The sequence below is a fragment of the Octopus bimaculoides genome, chromosome 4 (genome assembly GCF_046866305.1).
Source record: "Octopus bimaculoides isolate indiv1 chromosome 4, ASM4686630v1, whole genome shotgun sequence".
Classification (NCBI taxonomy): Eukaryota; Metazoa; Mollusca; class Cephalopoda; order Octopoda; family Octopodidae; genus Octopus; species Octopus bimaculoides.
Genome location: NC_142931.1, coordinates 78195227 through 78214812, shown reverse-complemented (window position 1 = coordinate 78214812; position 19586 = coordinate 78195227). Strand labels below are relative to the sequence as shown.

At 36.4% G+C, this 19586-nt stretch overlaps 1 protein-coding gene across 4 annotated transcripts in view; it reads right to left on the bottom strand.

Annotated features, from left to right (window-relative positions):
• LOC106876165 (uncharacterized) overlaps nucleotides 1-19586 on the bottom strand; it is a 69348-nt gene that overhangs the window by 17852 nt on the left and 31910 nt on the right. Inside the window, exon 1 of one of the 4 annotated variants that reach the window (XM_014924596.3) lies at nucleotides 14542-15134. The exons of the other annotated variants lie outside the window; for them this stretch is intronic. The gene's annotated coding sequence lies outside the window, so the exon portion shown is untranslated. Of the gene's footprint in view, nucleotides 1-14541; nucleotides 15135-19586 lie in introns of those variants that run through there. 4 annotated transcript variants of the gene reach the window in all.

Here is a 19586-nt window from a genome sequence, read left to right as displayed (position 1 = left end):
TATATTGTCATTCTGCTTTCCAGAGCATGAGTTTAAGTGTCATGATTTAAACAGCTCTAAATTGTAACACTTTGGAATGAAAACAGAGATGTAATTTAAATCTCTAGCATAGTGATACAATGTTATAAAGATAAAAATTTTATCCATGGAAACAATAATACTGCTTCACTCTCAATTACAGATCTAATATATGAAGTAGCATGACCAGGCTATGCATGCAAATATGTTGAAAATAAAGACTTCTCTAATAGATGGATCCAAGCCTCTCTCTCCAAGTGAAAGGCAAATTGTGATGACCAACAATGCTACATGGTACTGAAAAGTGAGTAGAAAGAAATAAAGCAAGCATACTCCACCGGATGTGCAACGTCATGTGCATGTATGACAAAGGGCAAATGTATTGAAAGAAAAATTGAGCGTAATAGGAGTCAGTATATTGTGCAAGAGAGAAGACTGCATTGGTATCATCGTGCAATGCATCTGGAATCTGTGGAAGGGGAGACGCAGGGAAAAGTAGCAAAACCAACCATATGACGTTGAACCAGATGGAGAACCAAGAGGATTGGTGATTTGCTGTCTTAAAAAGATCCATCCATCTAGGTAAATTATCACTTTATTTTCCTATGACGTTATCCATAACTTTCTCTCATATCTACTATCAATTTCAACACCTTCTCCATCTTTGTTCATCATTCACTATACTCACCCTATGCATCTGTCCCTGTGTATCCATCTTTTTCACCCTATAGTTCGTTTTAGCTCCCCATTTCTCATCAATGTTAACAACAGAACAAATACTGCAAATCTTGTTTTTCCTGATACTCTAATGATTTTGTCAGATCTAGCATAATAATTGCACATGAGGTAAATCATCATCATCATCATTTAAAGTCTGTTTTCCATGCGAGCATGGGTTGGATGTCTTGACAGGAGCTGGCAAGGTCAGAGGCAACATCAAGTTCCATAATCTGTTTTGGTTTGGTTTCTACAGGTGGATGTCCTTCCTAATACCAACCACTTTACAGTGTGTACTGGATGCTTTGTACATAGCAGCATCACCAATGTTTTTTACATGGCACCAGCACCAGTGCTTTTTATGTGACACCAGCACCAACAATGTAAATTAAAATGGTAATTAAGCACAAAAATGTTAAATCCACTTTCAGTATATTCCATGAGGTGTCAACATTTTTGGTGAACACTTGTGACCTGTTTGCTGGCACAGTTCTACTGCCGATGTCCTAAAGCTTGAAAACAGTCAGTTCTTATACGTCTCAGTTTTATATTCATTTGTTTCTTTGGTGTTAATTAAGGGACAAAGGATTTGTTTTTGTCATATTGGTTAACACCAATAACTTCATGACATGCCATACTTAGTCACTTTCAGATTCTATTCTTTTGCTTGTCATCATCATTCCACTTATCTTGTCTTTCTCTGTGTATACATACACACACACACATGTGTGTGTGAGCACACATATGTGTCTGCATGCATAGACTTTATCATTTATGCCAATATTTCCAGATTAACTTATGTCTATTTGCTTACCACTTTCTTTGTAACAACACATTCAAAACAATATAATCTACACAAAAGAAATCTAATTTCTATACACTTTTTTCTACTATACAGAAATATACTTATATACCTCATATGATGAAGTAGTAGACATAAATTCTAAAACAAGAAGAGAAAGACAAGAAGAAAAAGACAAAAAGAGAGAAGAAATGATGACCAAAAGAAATGAACTGGAATGTGACTAATTATAACTCACCAATGACTGATGTCATGAGGTCAAAGTCAATCAATAAATCTATATTTGAAGGAAAACGAAAACAAAAATATAAAAGAAACTGAGGCCTATAAGAACTGGCCATTAACAAACTTTCAAACAGCTGCAGTTACATGACAAAAATTTCGATACTTCATCAAATTAAAAGTGAATTTAACAAGTTTTGTGTGTTATTAGATGATTAGAATGACACTTTCATGACGTAATTGCTTCAGTTTCAATTCATCTTGGATCAAGTCATCTGATCAGCAAATATATTTCCTATATTAAAATAAATATCTTATTCGTAATAAATTTGGAATAAATATGTCAAAATTAAATGATAAATTTCTCATTTGTAGATTTGCAATAAACATTATCAATAACATTAATACTGTTTAACTATCAATTAATTACAAAAGTAACATATTGATTCCATACAAGTGTTGCATGGTGTTTTTTGAATGACCAGGCAACTAACAATTATTTGTATTGATTTAATGAATAACAAAGTTACACATGAGCCAGTTTGTTGGATATACACTAATGTGTTGTGCTTACATGTGTGAGTATGCACATGTAACAATATAAAAACATATATCCTCTGGATATATTGAGTGTGAAACTAATAGTCCTTAGCTTAACAACAACTACTGTTATCTCTACTTATTCAGTGGGTTTCATCTAATCTTAGCTATTCATCAGTTGCTTTTGAAGACACTGGCAGAGAAAAATATGGAAGCATTATCAACAGCAAATATAAAAACATGTCCAATTGTCCATCTATATGAAATTTCCAACTTCCATTCAACTCAGTTAGACTGAATCAAAGCTGCCTAAACCACCTTACTTCAAAACTCCTCCATAAACACACACACACACATATACATGTAAAACAAAGTTTTTATTTGTCCAATTGGGTACAATTATTTTGTTATTTTGAAGTCTTTTGTTCCACATAGTAATTCTTTGATATATGAAGGACTAGCTTTTCCTCTAGCATTATTACTGGAACACAAACAAACAAATAAAGTAGTAAATCATTTATCGTTCCCTCTCACACACACACGTTTATGCAAACACAGACGCACAACAAAATGTTTAAACAACTGCCAAATATTCTGACCAGAACCTTCCATCTTTTCTGTGTAAGTAAATCAATAAAACATCTCCACCATCTATGTGAATGTTAGTGTCTTTTATCACTTCATATCACTAACCATATATTCTGCATATTTATGTTAACTACAACAACAAAGCAAGAAACATTGAAGGGATGGGGGTATACAAGTGTATGGTGGTGCTGTAGCCTAAGATGAAGACGGTTCCAATATTTCAAGCATACAAGTTAGTTCAGATATATATTTCCTCTCCGCCACCATTTATTCGGAACATTCTACTGCCATAAACCAAATGACAAACACAAAACAGAACTCACACAAATAGCAATGAAATCCATAAATCAACCATTTTCACATCAAATCAGTTTTGTGTTGCCTTTGGCATTATTATTATTATTAGTAGTAGTAGTAGTAGCAGCAGCAGTAGTATTGGCTCACTCTGATAAGATCACTCTCTTCATCATGCAGTGCACACATAACACTACCATTCCAGACAACTCCACCTTAAACCATTAACTGTGTAATATTTCCTACTGCTTTCATCTAACTCATTACCATCACTACAACTTAGTTAAAAACTGATGCCCTAATTTCATTTGTTATGTTTTTATTGCCACAATCTGAATTAAGAAAACAAAAATTATCTAAGCTTTATATTGATACTCAATTTGTGGAATTACACACACCTGGCAATGTTGCCATTTTATATTCTCTCCTATAATTTTCTTTAATCTGTCAATGAAATTACAATTACATATGTTAGCGAGGGATAGTTGTGCTGGTTGGTTCATGATTTAGTAAGATGTTTGCAAGTGAAAATTTGCCAGCTCCCCACCGCTTTTTTTTTTTTTTTTGTGAGAGGAGTGAGAGACAATCAGTTTGTATGTAACAATTGTGTATTCTAAAAAGGGAAGCTATATCCTGAAAGATGGAAATATCTTTAGGCCCAGGTCAATGCTAGCTAAGTAGACGAGATTCAGGCTATGACCACCCACCCTTGTCAGAAGTATCCAATACTGTTATCCAATGTTCTTCCTTTTGGTAGAATGTGATTTGAGGGGAAATTTTGCTGCTGTTTCTAACAAGTTGAGTGACCATGTAGAAAAACAGCTCAACATGGAAAAATGTTTCTACACAGTAAAGGTCAGTATGTGCAAATGTTATAAGTGCCCTACTCAAGTGGACTACAGAGTCCCAAATTATGACTTATTTGTTCCACTTGGTCAAATCTTTTAAATCAGATTCATACTGGACTAATACTGGCTGAAATCAAACTTTATAGACAACTAAACTAAAACACTAAAACTTAGATTGATGACAGATATAACCAGCTAGTTCATATTGCCAAATAGAAAGTAAAAGATGTCCACTATATACATATTGCTCAAATATCAGAACCCTTTAATTTTGGGAGCAGTGTGTTTTGAAAAAAAACAGGTAGCAAGCTGCAAGGCAATGAGATATCCAGTTGACCTAAGGAGATATTAAGTAATTCTTGAATACTAAGATGAAAGGGAAGTTATTAATAACAAACATTTTTTTACATTATAGATGTATGTGTGTGCACACACATAGGTGAACAGCAAAAGAAAAAAAGAAGAGGGGAAAGAGAGAAAGAGAGAGATATCGTACACTTTGAAGACAATGAGAAACTGAAAATTTTCAGTTAATTTACACGCTAGATAATGATGAATTCTTACAGCTGCAGGTCATATATTTTGGAAAGGAATATAGTCAATTCAGTTATAACTTTTAAGAAAGCAGTGAAGTGCAGAATTGGTAGATTATTGGACAAAATGCTGTAACATGCCATATTTGAAATTTTGCCATGATTTATTTTACCCTTCTTGACAATAACAACATCACCACCAGGAAACATTTAACATGAGAGAATATGACTTGATTGCTTGGATAACTGATATTGGTTAAGCTGCTTAATCTTTATTTCATTTAATTAATGTATTACATGATGATCAGTAATCTGACACCATATGTAAATGTACTGTTGAAGTGCAATTCAAATTAACACTAGACTAATCCAATCCTTGCCAAAAAAAACAAAAAACATGAACAAATAAAAAAGAGAGCTAGTGCCAAAGTACTGAGGCCAGCCCTATACTGTGTACCCCCCCCCCACACACACTCGAACACTGGGAGCTTCTTTCATTCATTTTTATCAATAACTTCCTCCAACTGAAAATGCAGTTGAAAAACTACCATTAACTTGCCAACAACAAATCTCTATTTTTCTGATCATGTGTATCACTGAACACATGTTACTGGACAAAATCTGAAATATTTCATACCAAATCATGAGAAAGGCCATAACACAAGAGTATTTTGCCCAGTGTTTTCCATACTTCTCTGTTCTGAGAGAAACCTTAGTTTTCATGTTTTTGGAATGTACAATTTTAGTGCACCAGGTATAATGCCAAACCTGAATAGAAACCACAATACATAGATTAACACACAATTAAAACCCTTAAGGCTTACAAATATGTCTTCTTCCAACTGTTAAACATGGAGGAGCATTTGTGAAGATCGGAGGGGGGGGGGCTATATCTTGGAAATCCGCTGGCCCAATGGTTTCCCTTCATGGCAGAATTAATAGTCAAGACTAAGCATTTTATTAGATCAAATTCATCCTATAGTGCAGAACTGTTTCCGAGGGGAAACAATCTTTCAGGATGATAATGCACAAATTCACACTGCTAAAGTTGTTATTGAATGGCACGAGGAACATTCTGGCCACCACAGTCCCCAAATCTCAATATTATTGAACATTTATGGTGCATTTTAGAAAAACAAGTAAGGAGTCGATATCCTCCATCATCACTACAAGAACTAGGGACTGTTTTAGCTGAAGAGTGGACAAAAATTCCTTTGAAAACAATTAAAATTTTGTACGAGTCTATACCTCGTAGAATTCAAGCAGTAATTACTGCCAAAGGCAGTCCTACTCATATTAAAATAAATTTGTTTGAGATTTTAAGGCGTTTCCATTATTTTGTCCAACCTCTGTATGTGTATATATGTATATGTGTGTGTGTGTGTGTGTGTGTGTGTGTACTATAACATGATGGTAAGATCAACAAAAGAAGTACTCCATCTAGTGAGATAAATAGTATTTAATAGACATAATACATGTTTTTATGTGCTAGTGATACAGGGTGCAGTGAATAAACTGTTATCTAAACTATGCAAACATGGAAAAATGACATCTCATTTTAACAAATATATTTTACCAAAATTACAGAAAAAAATCTTGAAATATTGAAGAGCAATTTATTCAATAAAATTACCATTGGCTTCAACCCCAGCTTCCAGACGATTTCTGAATCTACTGCAACTCTTCTGGACAGTCTCGTTGTTTAAGTTGGTGAATGCTGCCATAATCCTTGCTTTCAGTTCATCTTTAGTGTTTCAGAGAGTTTTGCTAGTCTCTCACTCAACTACACCCCACACAATAATCAAGGGGGATGCAGTCTGGGAAGGTGAGTGTGGGAAGATGAATGGAGACATAATGTTGCCATCACCAGAGATCACTCCAAAGACCATGAGGTGTTTGATTTTTATCACTCTCGGTACATGTCCTCAAATTGACAACCAAACACTCTGAAATGTTCGTATTGGAGCTTCTGGGGCAAATGCCAAGCAGTACATGTCATTTCCAAATTTCTGGCAGAGTGAATGTCATGGTGCTGTTTTTCTCGCAGTGCCCAACTGACACTACTATAATGTGTAGTCAACAAAATCAAAAACAGGCAATGTGCACAGTTCTATATTTAAGAGATGAGAAATTATGTACATTATTTACAATTGACGGATATTTGTCCTCATCTTGTTTGTTGCTAACACAACATTTCAGCTGATATACCCTCCAGCCTTCATCAGGTGTCTTGGGGAAATTTCGAACCTGGGTTCTTATTCCTAAGGTATCTTTCGATGTTATTATTATTATTATTCAGGCCGCAGCTTGGAATTGAACTCGGAATCTTGGGGTTAGTAGCCTGCGCTCTTAATCACTACACCATATGCCCGTGGGCAATTATGGAGTGAATTTTAGGGCTTATAAATCTAAAATTCTCCTATCCTTCCTTAATAAATATTATTATGGGTATTAGACAGTTACCCAGAATAACAAATTACTGGAGCAATCAGGAACCTTTTGGCGATGAATATGTTTCCAATATTATGACGCGAGTACGATTTGTGAAGCTAAACTAATATTTACATGTGAGAGATACTAGCATTACCCCAGTACATGGAGAACTTTGAGACAAAAATTATGCAATAGAATTGATTAAGAACCCTTTCTTCAATTATGTTTCAAATATCACATTGATAAATAAAAAAGTTACAGGGATTTAATGAGACTAGTCTAAATTCATGATTATTTTATAATTTAATTGAAACTCATGAGGGGTGTATTTTGGTCAGAAATATAGTAACGAAAGGGTTAATTTGTTCAGATACTCTAAAATTCTTTATTATTTTCACAATTGAAACATGAAGACAAGTCCGTTCTTGGATTAAGTTGTTAATGACTGAATGAAGCCATGATTGAAACTGTTCAGGTGATGAGCATTTTGCTTTTCCAAGCACAGTGAGTATATCTAGGACTTCACTACCCAAGGTGTCCTTTTTGTTGGGGGGGGGGGGGTTGAGTCAGTAGTGTGATTAAGAAATTTAGTTATTTGTTACAGGAAACATTGCAAACACATAGAGATTTTTCCTTGTTGGCTCAATTTAGATTTATTTAGCAGCTAATACTTTTGTTAGCACAAATCTTGTCAGTAAATTTGTGAAAACATAATTTCATTAGGTAAACAATTGAGTTATTACTGTCTGCCATTATTTTATGTGGTAATTGAACACTGCAAGATTTTGGAAATCTTTTCCCAATTTCTTTTTCCCACTTTAATTGTCTGAAACATTTTTGTTTTTACAATGGACAGGAAATAGATACTTGTTTTATGCTCTGAAGTAGCAAGTTTGAATTTGAAGGATTTTTGAAAGATAGGAAAATTTTGTAAAATACATAGTGAACATAAAAATGTTTGATTATGGATCAGATATTTCGATTTCCAAAAATGAATAAAACTGACAACAGTTCTGACAGCAATAGAAAAAACAGAATTTGTACCTGAATGTAGTAAGAATTTGAAAATTATTTCTCTTCGTTGTTTTTTGGAAGAGACTAGATCTAGCCACAATCTTTCCAAGAAAACGAAACCATTAGATTTTTTTTATTTATAATTTTCATATGTAATTTCAATTATATATTTCTTTTTTCAAATTTACCTTGTTTTTATCTTTTTTTTTATCTGTAATTTTAATTTGCCTATAAGGTGTGTAATTAATTTTGATTAATTTGTATAGTGGACCTTACTATGTTTCTGTGTATTACATTTTCTAATTTTCTTCAAAGATAAATTTCAGTATTTTGTCCAATTTTACCTTTATGGTACACCTGTCCCATGTGCATTAAGTTCAACTGATAGATAATCCAGTTATATGTACACTTCTAAATAAAATTCTGTAGTTTGCCCAACTGAAGACTAGTTAATAACTCATTTTCTATGCAGATGTTTAAAAAAATTTTTTAATATTTATATTTTGTTTAATATACCTGTCTTCACCTGTAATTAAATTAGTTTTGAAACAAAAATTGTAAAATAGTTTGTTAAACCAGGTTCCAAATACCAGATTAATATGTTGATAAATAAAAAAATTAAAGTTGTTTTGAAACCAGTCAAAATTCATTATTGTTTTAGAATATAATTGAAACACCTAAGGGGTGTATTTCTGTTAGAAATATATTAACGAAAGGGTTAAGTTACTGGATGCAAAAATATATAAAATAAAGAACTATGTTTAAGTTTAGCTTTCCCACAAACTAACAAACTCACTTTCTTTCAAAAATTATTACATGTTTTTAATTGAAAATAAAATCACCAAGCTGAAAGATAAATTATTTTAAAGCTAGAAGTGTTTACAAACTAATCGTATGAAAATGAGATCTCAAGTACACAGAAAGAAATGATTAAGCTCAAAGCCCATGTAAGATGTAATAAAATGAAAACAAGTAGTGCTTATTACTTCTAGACTTTAAAATGCTCAGTTTGTGGAAAACTGCTCCAACATTTGATATGCTTTTTGCTTCTTCAACACAATGACATCCAAATGATTAGCAGGAAGTCACTCACACTATTACAATTCCTTCCTTTTCATACCCATGTTTTTCCTGCAAACAAATTCCTGTGCAGGAGTGGCTGTGTGGTAAGTAGCTTGCTTACCAACCACATGGTTCCGGGTTCAGTCCCACTGCGTGGCACCTTGGGCAAGTGTCTTCTACTATAGCCTCGGGCCGACCAAAGCCTTGTGAGTGAATTTGGTAAATGGAAACTGAAAGAAGCCCGTCATATATATGTATATATATATGTATGTGTGTTTGTCCCCCCACCATCGCTTGACAACTGATGCTGGTGTGTTTACATCCCCGTAACTTAGTGGTTCGGCAAAAAGAGACCAATAGAATAAGTACTAGGCTTACAAAGAATAAGTCCTGGGGTCGATTTGCTCGACTAAAGGCGGTGCTCCAGCATGGCTGTAGTCAAATGGCTGAAACAAGTAAAAGAGTTGTTCATAAACATCAACCATGTCACAATCCATTTTATTAGACAAACTTACTAAACTGTAGAAAATCATGTTAAGAAATATAATATTTATCATTATTCAGAACTGAATTGAAGGCAGCAAGCTGGCAGAATCATTAGCACACCAGGGAAAATGCTTGGCACCATTTCATCCGTTTTTATGATCTAAGTTCAAATTCCTCTGTAGTCAACTTAACTTTTCATCTTTTCAGGGTTGATAAAATAAGTGTTGATGTAATTGACTTACCACCTCCCACAAACTTGCTGGCCTCATACCAAAATTTGAAACCATTATTTATAATTGAACTTACTTTGGTGGAAAATGCATTCCTGAGATTTTACTTTCAAATTCATGAAGATAGTTTTCAAATAGATCACAAGAAGTTTTATATTCTGAGCATATCATGCATCTGCTCCACAAACCTTTAATGTGGATTATGAATATTGCCTTTTTCAGATTGCACTAATTGTTGGTTTACTGTAAATAAAGTATGGAATTAAAGCACTAAGCAATGATGTTCATAAATACAAACTTGCTACCATTTCAAATATGCTTGAGTTATATTCAAATCCATAAGACATTCACTGTATTTTGTCGTGGAGAAAACTTCTTGCTGTGTGTATGTGTATGTATGCGCACACATGTGTGTCAAGATGAACTGGCAATCATTAAAATGTTAAACAAAATGCATGGCAGTATTTATGCTGGCACCTTAGGCCCAAGTCCAGATTGTGCCATAGCCTGCTATGGAGAACTGAAATCTGTCACATGGCTTAACCCCACTCTTTGGCACCATGAGAGGATTGTGTTATGTCAGAAACATTCAGGCCAGGGAGAAAGATGCACTCTGCTTACACCTTATTCCCTCAATCCCATCAGTTTTTGATGCTAGTTAAATTTCACTGCTACAATGTTTAGAATATCAACATCTTTACAAACACTAATGTCACAAATAGTCAGCAGGCTTATTAAAAATTAATTATTAGCAATAGAAGCAGTACTAATACCAAAAGGAAATCTGTATATCCAACTTAACAAGGGTGCTTCCGTCACTTATAATAGACTTCTAATAAGCCTTCTGGCTATTTGCAGTGGTGACAAGATTGTTCTGATGATGTAGAGAAAAATTTTTGAACAGCAAGAACATAGATACATTCATTTTCATAATAAAATGCTTTACAAAGAGTGCTTCAATCACTGAAATCAACAGATAGGCTCATCCATTGTGTGGTGTTTCTAATTTGCCCTTGTTGAAAAGCATAAAAGTTCCTGCCAGATAAACCAGGTTAGCACACTAAACTTCTAAGCTAGAATGTTCACAAAAACTTTTCTTTCTTTGGACTGAAAAAAAAGTTTTAGTTCATTGTTTCAAAACTGAAAGGGAGTTAATAATTTCTCCCTTACCAGTTACCTATCTTTTGCATGCATTATCAAGCCTTCATAATGAGAAGTGGTAGCTTTATAAAACTGTTTGAAGAGCTATGTCTTTAGAAGTGGGTACTAATTTTACAAAAGCAATCTTAATATAACTACATCTTATCAAACTTCAGTTTTTCATTTATCTTTTCAAATAATAAAGCCTCTCTAATAAAGCCTTACAGATAAAGCCTCTCTAATAAAGCCTTACAGATAAAGCCTCTCTAATAAAGCCTTACAGATAAAGCCTCTCTATGTTTTCTATGAAGCAAAACCTTTAATATAGCCTAACATAGATGGAATTGAATAAAGTATAACACATGACAATCATGAGGTCATAATATTCTTCAGTATTTAGTAGAAAATTGGACAAACATTGTTGTAATCCTGCATCAAAATGACCTGCAATTAAAAGCTTTCTAGCCATAAGAAACTTATCATCACACTCTCCTTCACAAAAATAAATCTGTTCATGCCCCTCTCAACATGCTTAAAACTCAGAATACCCCACCACAGAGAGTTAACACCATATGTCCTCTTTTCCTTCTCAGTCAAGAAGGTTCTCTAGTCTTGTAAGTTACAAGGCAACATCACTTGTGGTGGTGCCATGTAAAAAAAGCACTCCTAAGTGGTTGACATTGGAAAAGGTAACCAGCCATAGAAACAAAGTCAAAACTGAGGCACTAGAGCAATATGTGGTCCATCAATCTACTGGATTTCAACCCATACAAGCATTGAAATCAGATGTAAAAATGATGATGATATACAGGTGCAGGAATAGCTGTGTAGTTAAGAAGTTTGTTTTCCAATAATGTGGTTTTGGATTCAGTCCCACTGCCGGGAACCTTGAAATGTTTTCTACTATAGCCCTAAGCCTTGTGAATGACTTGGTAGATGGAACCTGGAAGACAACTATTGTAGGTATATGTGTTGTCTGTGCTTATGTTTACATCACACTAACAAAGTTGCAATTTATTATCAGCTCTGCTGTCAACAAATTATCTGTTTTCTTTATGCTTTCAAAGACACATAAATAATAGATTCATTGTTTGAAAGCAAGCAAGGGTTAATGACAGTAAGGACATCCAGCTGCAAAATAATGCCTCAGTAACATATTTATGATAGTACGGAAAAACAGAAACACAAACATAATCACCATCATCATTTTAACGTTCACTTTCCTACACTTGCATGGGTCAGATGGAATTTACTGAGGCAAATTTTCTATAGCTGGATACCCCTTGTCTCCAACCCTTACCTACTTCCAAGCAAGATAATAATCTCCTAATCTATCAAACAACTGCTGGGACATGCATATACAATGAAGTGGAAACAATCAATGTTTGAATGATCCTTTTGTTTACAAAGATCGCACAACACATCAAGAAGTCTGGACATGTTTTTCACAATTGGCTGCAATGTACACTGCTTATATTCACAGGCTATTCTTTACAGTCAGCAAATACACATAAGGATAAGATAAAATATGAACTCATACACACATATATTACATTACATGCTTTTTCAGTTTCTTTCTGCTAATTTTACTTGGTCAACCCAGGCATATTGTATAGAATGCTATATTGCAACCATCGTTGACTGGTATTCTACCCAAACCACATAGTTTGAAAGCAAACTTCCTAACCCTAGTCATGCCAGTACACACACACACATTTTTTTTATCAGTTTCACCTCAAAGCTGTGGTCATGCTGGGGCACCTTATTATACACTTATTATAGAGGGCCTCTTCTGATATGTGGTATTTGGTCAATAAGGGAGTTTGATGTCGCTGCCCTCATTTGTGTCTCCTGCCGTGAGGTAGATTCATCTGATACTCTCATATATATATATGAAATCATCATCAACATTGTATTATCATTTAACAGCTTTTAACTTTGCTGGCATGGGTTGGATATAGTTTGACCTGATCCAATGGGTTCAAGGTTTGTATTATGCTCCAGTCTACTTTGGCATGATTTCTATGGCTTGATACCATAGAAACACCAATCACTTTACAGCATGTACTGGGTGCTTTTTTCTTGCCATCAGCACCTGTGAGGTCACCATGCTTACACCATGCTTACAAGACTGCAGACCCCTGAGATAGGTAACTGTATGCTAGGAAATGAGAGGCTAAATTATGAGAGAAGGGATCAGAGCAAAACAAGTTAGAAGAGGGGTGGGGTGGAGTAACCCAGGCAAAGAAAGGAAAAGAGAAAAATGGTAGCTATGAGGCATCTGTGGAAAACCTCAGTGTACTAAGTGGGACAGATGATCTGGAAGTGTACATGAGTTGAGGGTTCAAGACTGTTTGGAAAAGAAAGATATGGAGAATAGGTCAAGCAGTGAATATAATGAATGAACAAGTGTTGAGTGGATAAGTAGAGGAGGTAAGAAAAAGTAATGACAACTGCAAATTGGATAAAGGTGACAAGTGGTTGCAAGACAGTATTGGGGGAGACAAAGACAGAAGCAGATGTAGTGTATGGGAAGAGTGAATATTTTGTGTTAAAAGTTAAATGAAGCTGTGATAGGATACAATGCCAGGAAGACTGAAATGGACACAAAACTCAGAAACAATGGAAGTCAACAATTTTTCGATTTATTTCACCAAAATAAAGCTAAATTGCCATTGTAAAATCAAACATATATACCAATACGGTAATCTTCAAGTTTAGGGATGTAAAAAAAGGAAATAAAAATATACAAAGGAAATAACTTAACGTCTTGCTAGTATTATCCGTACTAATCTGAAATGTGTTTTTTTTTTTTAGCTGTTTATAAATAAATCACACACGTGATTGTATATCAAAGTACCGGCTGAATTCAACCCCAAAAGAAAAAAACATTCGTTTATTTTCTGAAGTTTATAATGTTGAGTAGGTGAATTTCTAGAACTGCATGCTGACCCTCACTCTGCAAACCATTTCGTTTCCGTTTTGGAAAAGGAAAAGGAAAAAACATTTTAAACTTTTATAAGAAAAAATTCCGTCGCATGCTGTTTTAGACAAAAAAACAAAAAAACGTGTGTGATTTATAAACAGCTAAAAAAAAAAAAACATTTCAGAGTAGTACGGATAATGCTAGCAAGACGTTAAGTTATTTCCCTTGTAAATTTATATTTACTTTTTTTACATCCCTAAACTTGAAGATTACCAACAAAAGCTATTTTCGTAATTATGCACACACACACACATATATATATATATATATTACCCGATTAGGGTAATCGTGAATTCCAATCCAGAAGTCGTGGGCTTCCGGAGATACCCGAACAAGGTCATATGTATCCACTTACGTTTACCAATGATGCAAAGTAGGCCGATTTTGTATTAAATGGTACTACGAAAACAATTCGTTACTAACGAACAATTTCCCCTTGTTTTGAGTCTTATTTGAATCCTTTGATGTACAATTTGCAATAAACATAAAAGACCGATATGTACACACACGTGTTCAGAGAATATAAAAGAATAACAAATATGAACGCGAAAAGAACGAAGAAAAAGTACGACAGAATGGTCACAATTGGTGAAAGAGAGAGTGAGAGGGCGCTGAATGTGTCACTTACTTCCTGTTGGAACGGATTGCTAATGATTACGTTCTCCATGCAGATGATTAAATGGACGACAAATAATTTGTTACTTTAACTTCATCGCTAAATATATTTGTTCAGTTTGATTTTACAATCTGTTTTCTTGAAAAATAAGTTATCGTATGCAAATCATAAATGCAAAAATGTCTGACCGGAAGAAGATTTAAGGCGCATGTGCGATATCAAAACGAGGTTATTTCCCGATTTCGTTGAATAACACGAATATTATAATGAATAAATGTTGTTTTCGGAGCGAGGCTCAACAGGGAAGAAGCGAATGAAAATGCTGACCTAATTTTCATTCAACCAACAGTTTATTGCCTGATCGACCAGTTTACATGTCACATTGCCTCGTTTCTAAATTGCGTTCGGTTGAAATCGCTACTTTCCGTAAGTTCAACCGTATGTTTACGCTCTTCGCTATTTTATTCGTGAAGACCATGCCACCACGGTTCTGAACGCTTAACCAAACAGACTACCGACGAATAAATCACCATGACGACCATAGTAAAGAGACATCACTCAAAATGTCAATGTATTTCTTGAAAACAAGATCAACAATAACGAAATAACAAAATCTTATGCTATCTTATTCCAGAGCGTGATCATCGAAATCTGACTGGCAATTCAATATAGACTAATCTTATACTCGAAAGAGCTGTTAATGTTCTAAATTTTTGACGTCATTAAACGCATCTTTCTTATGTTTGGCAAAATGCTTCCTGTGACAAAAGATTATGCTCCCTAAGTGAATAAGAAGTGTAATTATCAATCATTACATCATTATTTGACATCTACACTTTCGTACATAATCTTTTTTTCTCTGTTTGCAAAATGTATACACGCACATTGCTTACAATGTTCAGTTTCTCGAGGGTATTACACTTTAAGAGACAAAAATCAAAATAAGCAAACAAAATCGTTTGGCTTGCTAAAATGCATCTACCAAATTTATCTCAAATCACATAAAAAAAAAGAAAAAAAAACAGACAAGAACAATAAACAATTGGGCATAGTGGATGCAGTCACTTATACACTATACCATCATGAAGGATAATACAAGATGGTCCTGGCTGGGAAACCTCTGTTCATAGATCTGCTGATGAAGACAAAACTCTGCTTCATGTGGGACAAGGACATTGGGGTCACTGGGGTTGGTTATATTGTAGTTCTTTAAAACTATATGGTCTTAATATCTATATGGTTTATGATTCTCTGGTGATAACTGCCATGATAACAGTGTGGCAAAAACAATTGATTGTCAACCAAAGAACAACACAGCTGGAACTTATTTTAGAAATCTTACACAGAGGAATTAGTGCTAAATAAACAGAAAGACAATAGTTGGCTTTCAAACTTTTGCATCAAAATCAGTGGTAACCTAAATTATAATTATGAGGTTTGTAATCAGTGATGGGAAGAGAAAATCAATGTTTCAAGACTGGGTCTCAACCAGAGAGAGAGAGAGAGAAACATTTTTCAACGAGCATGTAGTATATTGATATCATCATTATCATTGTATTAATGTCTATTTTTCCATGCATGATGAAACTATGCTGGGGCAGAGTTTTCTACAGCTGAATACACTTCCTGATACTAACCATCACCAGTTTCCAAGCACATTGATAATCCCTAGTGGAGGCGCAATGGCCCAGTGGTTAGGGCAGCGGACTCGCAGTCATAGGATTGCGGTTTCGATTCCCAGACTGGGCGTTGTGAGTGTTTATTGAGCGAAAACACCTAAAGCTCCACGAGGCTTTGGCAGGGGATGGTGGCGAACCTTGCTGCACTCTTCCACCACAACATTCTCTTACTACCTGTTTCTGTTGTGCCTGTAATTCGAAGGGCCAGCCTTGTCACACTCTGTGTCACGCTGAATATCCCCGAGAACTACGTTAAGGGTACACGTGTCTGTGGAGTGCTCAGCCACTTGCACATTAATTTCACAAGCAGGCTGTTCCGTTGATCGGATCAACTGGAACCCTCGTCGTCATAAGCGACGGAGTGCCAACAACAATAATCCCTTAGTTTACTGAACAACAAAGTCTACATATGGTTATCCAGAGAGATGGAAACAAACAACACTACTTGAACGAGACTTTTGTTTATAATTAGTGAATGCACAAGACCTGGGAAAATACAAACTCGTCCCAACAAACACAGCAACACAAAAAAATTAACATACACACAATATGCTTCAGTTTTCATCTACCAGTTTCACTCACAAAGTACTGTTCAACTTGTGTCTATAGTACAGGATACCAGTAGACAATATCCATGCAGTGGGGCTGAACTCTTAATGTGGTTCTGAAGTGAACATCTTGACCACACAGCATATCTGTGCCTAAATGTAGTAAATCACTGGTAAGGACATGTAGCTATAGGCCAAAGAATACAAGCGACAAAGTTCAACAAGTTCACATTGTGTGCAGGAGAGAGTGATGACTTAAGCAAAAGAACATATTTGCATTAATATATAGGTGAATGTCAATTAAAGTTCTGTTAAGATTGTGTGGAGGTCACTAGGAAGTCAAGTAAGGTGTTCATAGTGGCACAGAAGTAGGAATTAAATGGGGAAGTATTATCTTCTGAAGTACCAGGATTTGCATGACAGTCACACACTGTTTAATGAAAACATTTTAGCAATATCTAACCTTGAAATCAATAGCTGCCCTTGTTTAGTTGAGATGATATGATTGTAGATTTTTTCTGTGATACAGGTCAGACTATAGATGTTACTGAATGTGTTTGTTAGGGTAAATGATTAGGATTTGGGATCAGAAATTATGTTGGAAAGGGATAACAATTTTTATTTGTCACACTCATCAGCAATACGTTGCAGATGTTTATCAGAATGCTGTTCAAGTGATAGTTCTTCAAATGCTTCAGCTGAGGCCCTGACCATCTTCAGTTCAGTCACAATGAACATATGAATGTCAATGCCAGTAATGAAGTGGCATATCTGCATCCTCATCAATCACATCTAGAAGGTACCCCAGCATGTTCTTCAAATGCAGAATAACATCCATATCTGTTCTTCAGAAGCTTTGCTGTTGATTTGACTCTTTAGAGAATAAAAGAAGTAAAGAATAACAGACAACATGCTGTCATAAAGTTTACGAACTCTGAAGCAATTAAGATCTTGAAAGCATATGGAATCCTGCCAAGCATTCATTGAACCAGTGAGGGCATGAGCACCAACAGCGTAGCACAAGTGATCTCAGTGCATTATGAAATCATGGTGTTTGAGCTGTGACACATTGGTACTCATTGTTTTCATCAGAGATCTGCACTGTACTCTCCAGCAACAGCTGGTGACTATGAGGAGCTGGATTTTAAGAAAGTTCAGAAGAATAGGTTCAGTAGTACTGACTGATCTAGACTTACAGATAACACCACTTTGCTCTTGAATATTACCACAGATACCGAGCGAGATCGTTGCCAGTGCCCGTGAACTGGCTCTTGTGCTGGGCCGTCGTAGGATTTTCAAGCAAGATCATTGCCGGTGCCCCTGGACTGGCTCATGTGCGGGCGACACATGAAATCTTTCGAGCGAGATTGTTGCCAGTGTCCCTGAACTGGCTCTTGTGTGGGACCGTTGTAGGATTTTCGAGCGAGATCGTTGCCGGTGCCCCTGGACTGGCTCATGTGCGGGCGACACATGAAATCTTTCGAGCGAGATTGTTGCCAGTGTCCCTGAACTGGCTCTTGTGTGGGACCGTTGTAGGATTTTCGAGCGAGATCGTTGCCGGTGCCCCTGGACTGGCTCATGTGCGGGCGACACATGAAATCTTTCGAGCGAGATTGTTGCTAGTGTCCCTGAACTGGCTCTTGTGTGGGACCGTTGTAGGATTTTCGAGCGAGATCGTTGCCGGTGCCCCTGGACTGGCTCATGTGCGGGCGACACATGAAATCTTTCGAGCGAGATCGTTGCCAGTGCCCCTGAACTGGTTCTTATGCGGGGCCGCTGTAGGATTTTCGAGCGAGATCGTTGCCGGTGCCCCTGGACTGGCTCATGTGCGGGCGACACATGAAATCTTTCGAGCGAGATCGTTGCCAGTGCTCCTGAACTGGCTCTTGTGCGGGGCCGTCATAGGATTTTCGAGCGAGATCATTGCCAGTGCCCCTGGACTGGCTTTTGTGTGGGTGACACAAGAAATTTTTTGAGCGAGACCGTTGCCAGTACCCCCTGGACTGACTCTTGTGCGGGGCCGTCGTAGGATTTTCGAGCAAGATCGTTGCCAGTGCCCCTGGACTGGCTCTTGTGCGGGTGACACATGAAATGCACCATTTGAGCGTGACCGTTGCCAGTGCCACCTGGCTGGCCTTCGTGGGATTTTCGAGCGAGATCGTTGCCAGTGCCCCTGGACTGGCTCTTGTGCTAGTGGCACATGAAATGCACCATTTTGAGCGTGGCCGTTACCAGTACCTCCTGACTGGCTCCCGTAGGATTTTCGAGCAAGATCGTTGCCAGTGCCCCTGGACTGGCTTGTGCGGGTGGCACATAAAAGACACCATTTCGAGCGTGGCCGTTTTTGTGCGGGTGACACGTAGAAGCATCCACTACACTCTCTGAGTGGTTGGCGTTAGGAAGGGCATCCAGCTGTAGAAACTCTTCCAAATCAGATTGGAGCCTGGTGTAGCCATCTGGTTTCACCAGTCCTCAGTCAAATCGTCCAACCCATGCTAGCATGGAAAGCGGACGTTAAACGACAACGACGACGACTTAGACCATTCTGTTAAGAGAAGAAACCAAGTTGAACCAAAGAAGACACTCAAATGAGTTTCAAGTTTCTCAGATCATTCATGGTATGCTTGGAAAGGGACATCAAAGCTGATAGAAGCCTTACATGCAAAGTGTACAATTACTCCAGCAACACCTTTTAAAGATGTTAAAACTTGAAAACTTATAAGACCTCTTAGACTGCCCAGTACCCTACAAGACCAAAGGGTTCTTGCTACTCTACAATGTCACTAACTGTTCAATGTAAGAAAAACAAGGAGTGAACAGGAAACCAATG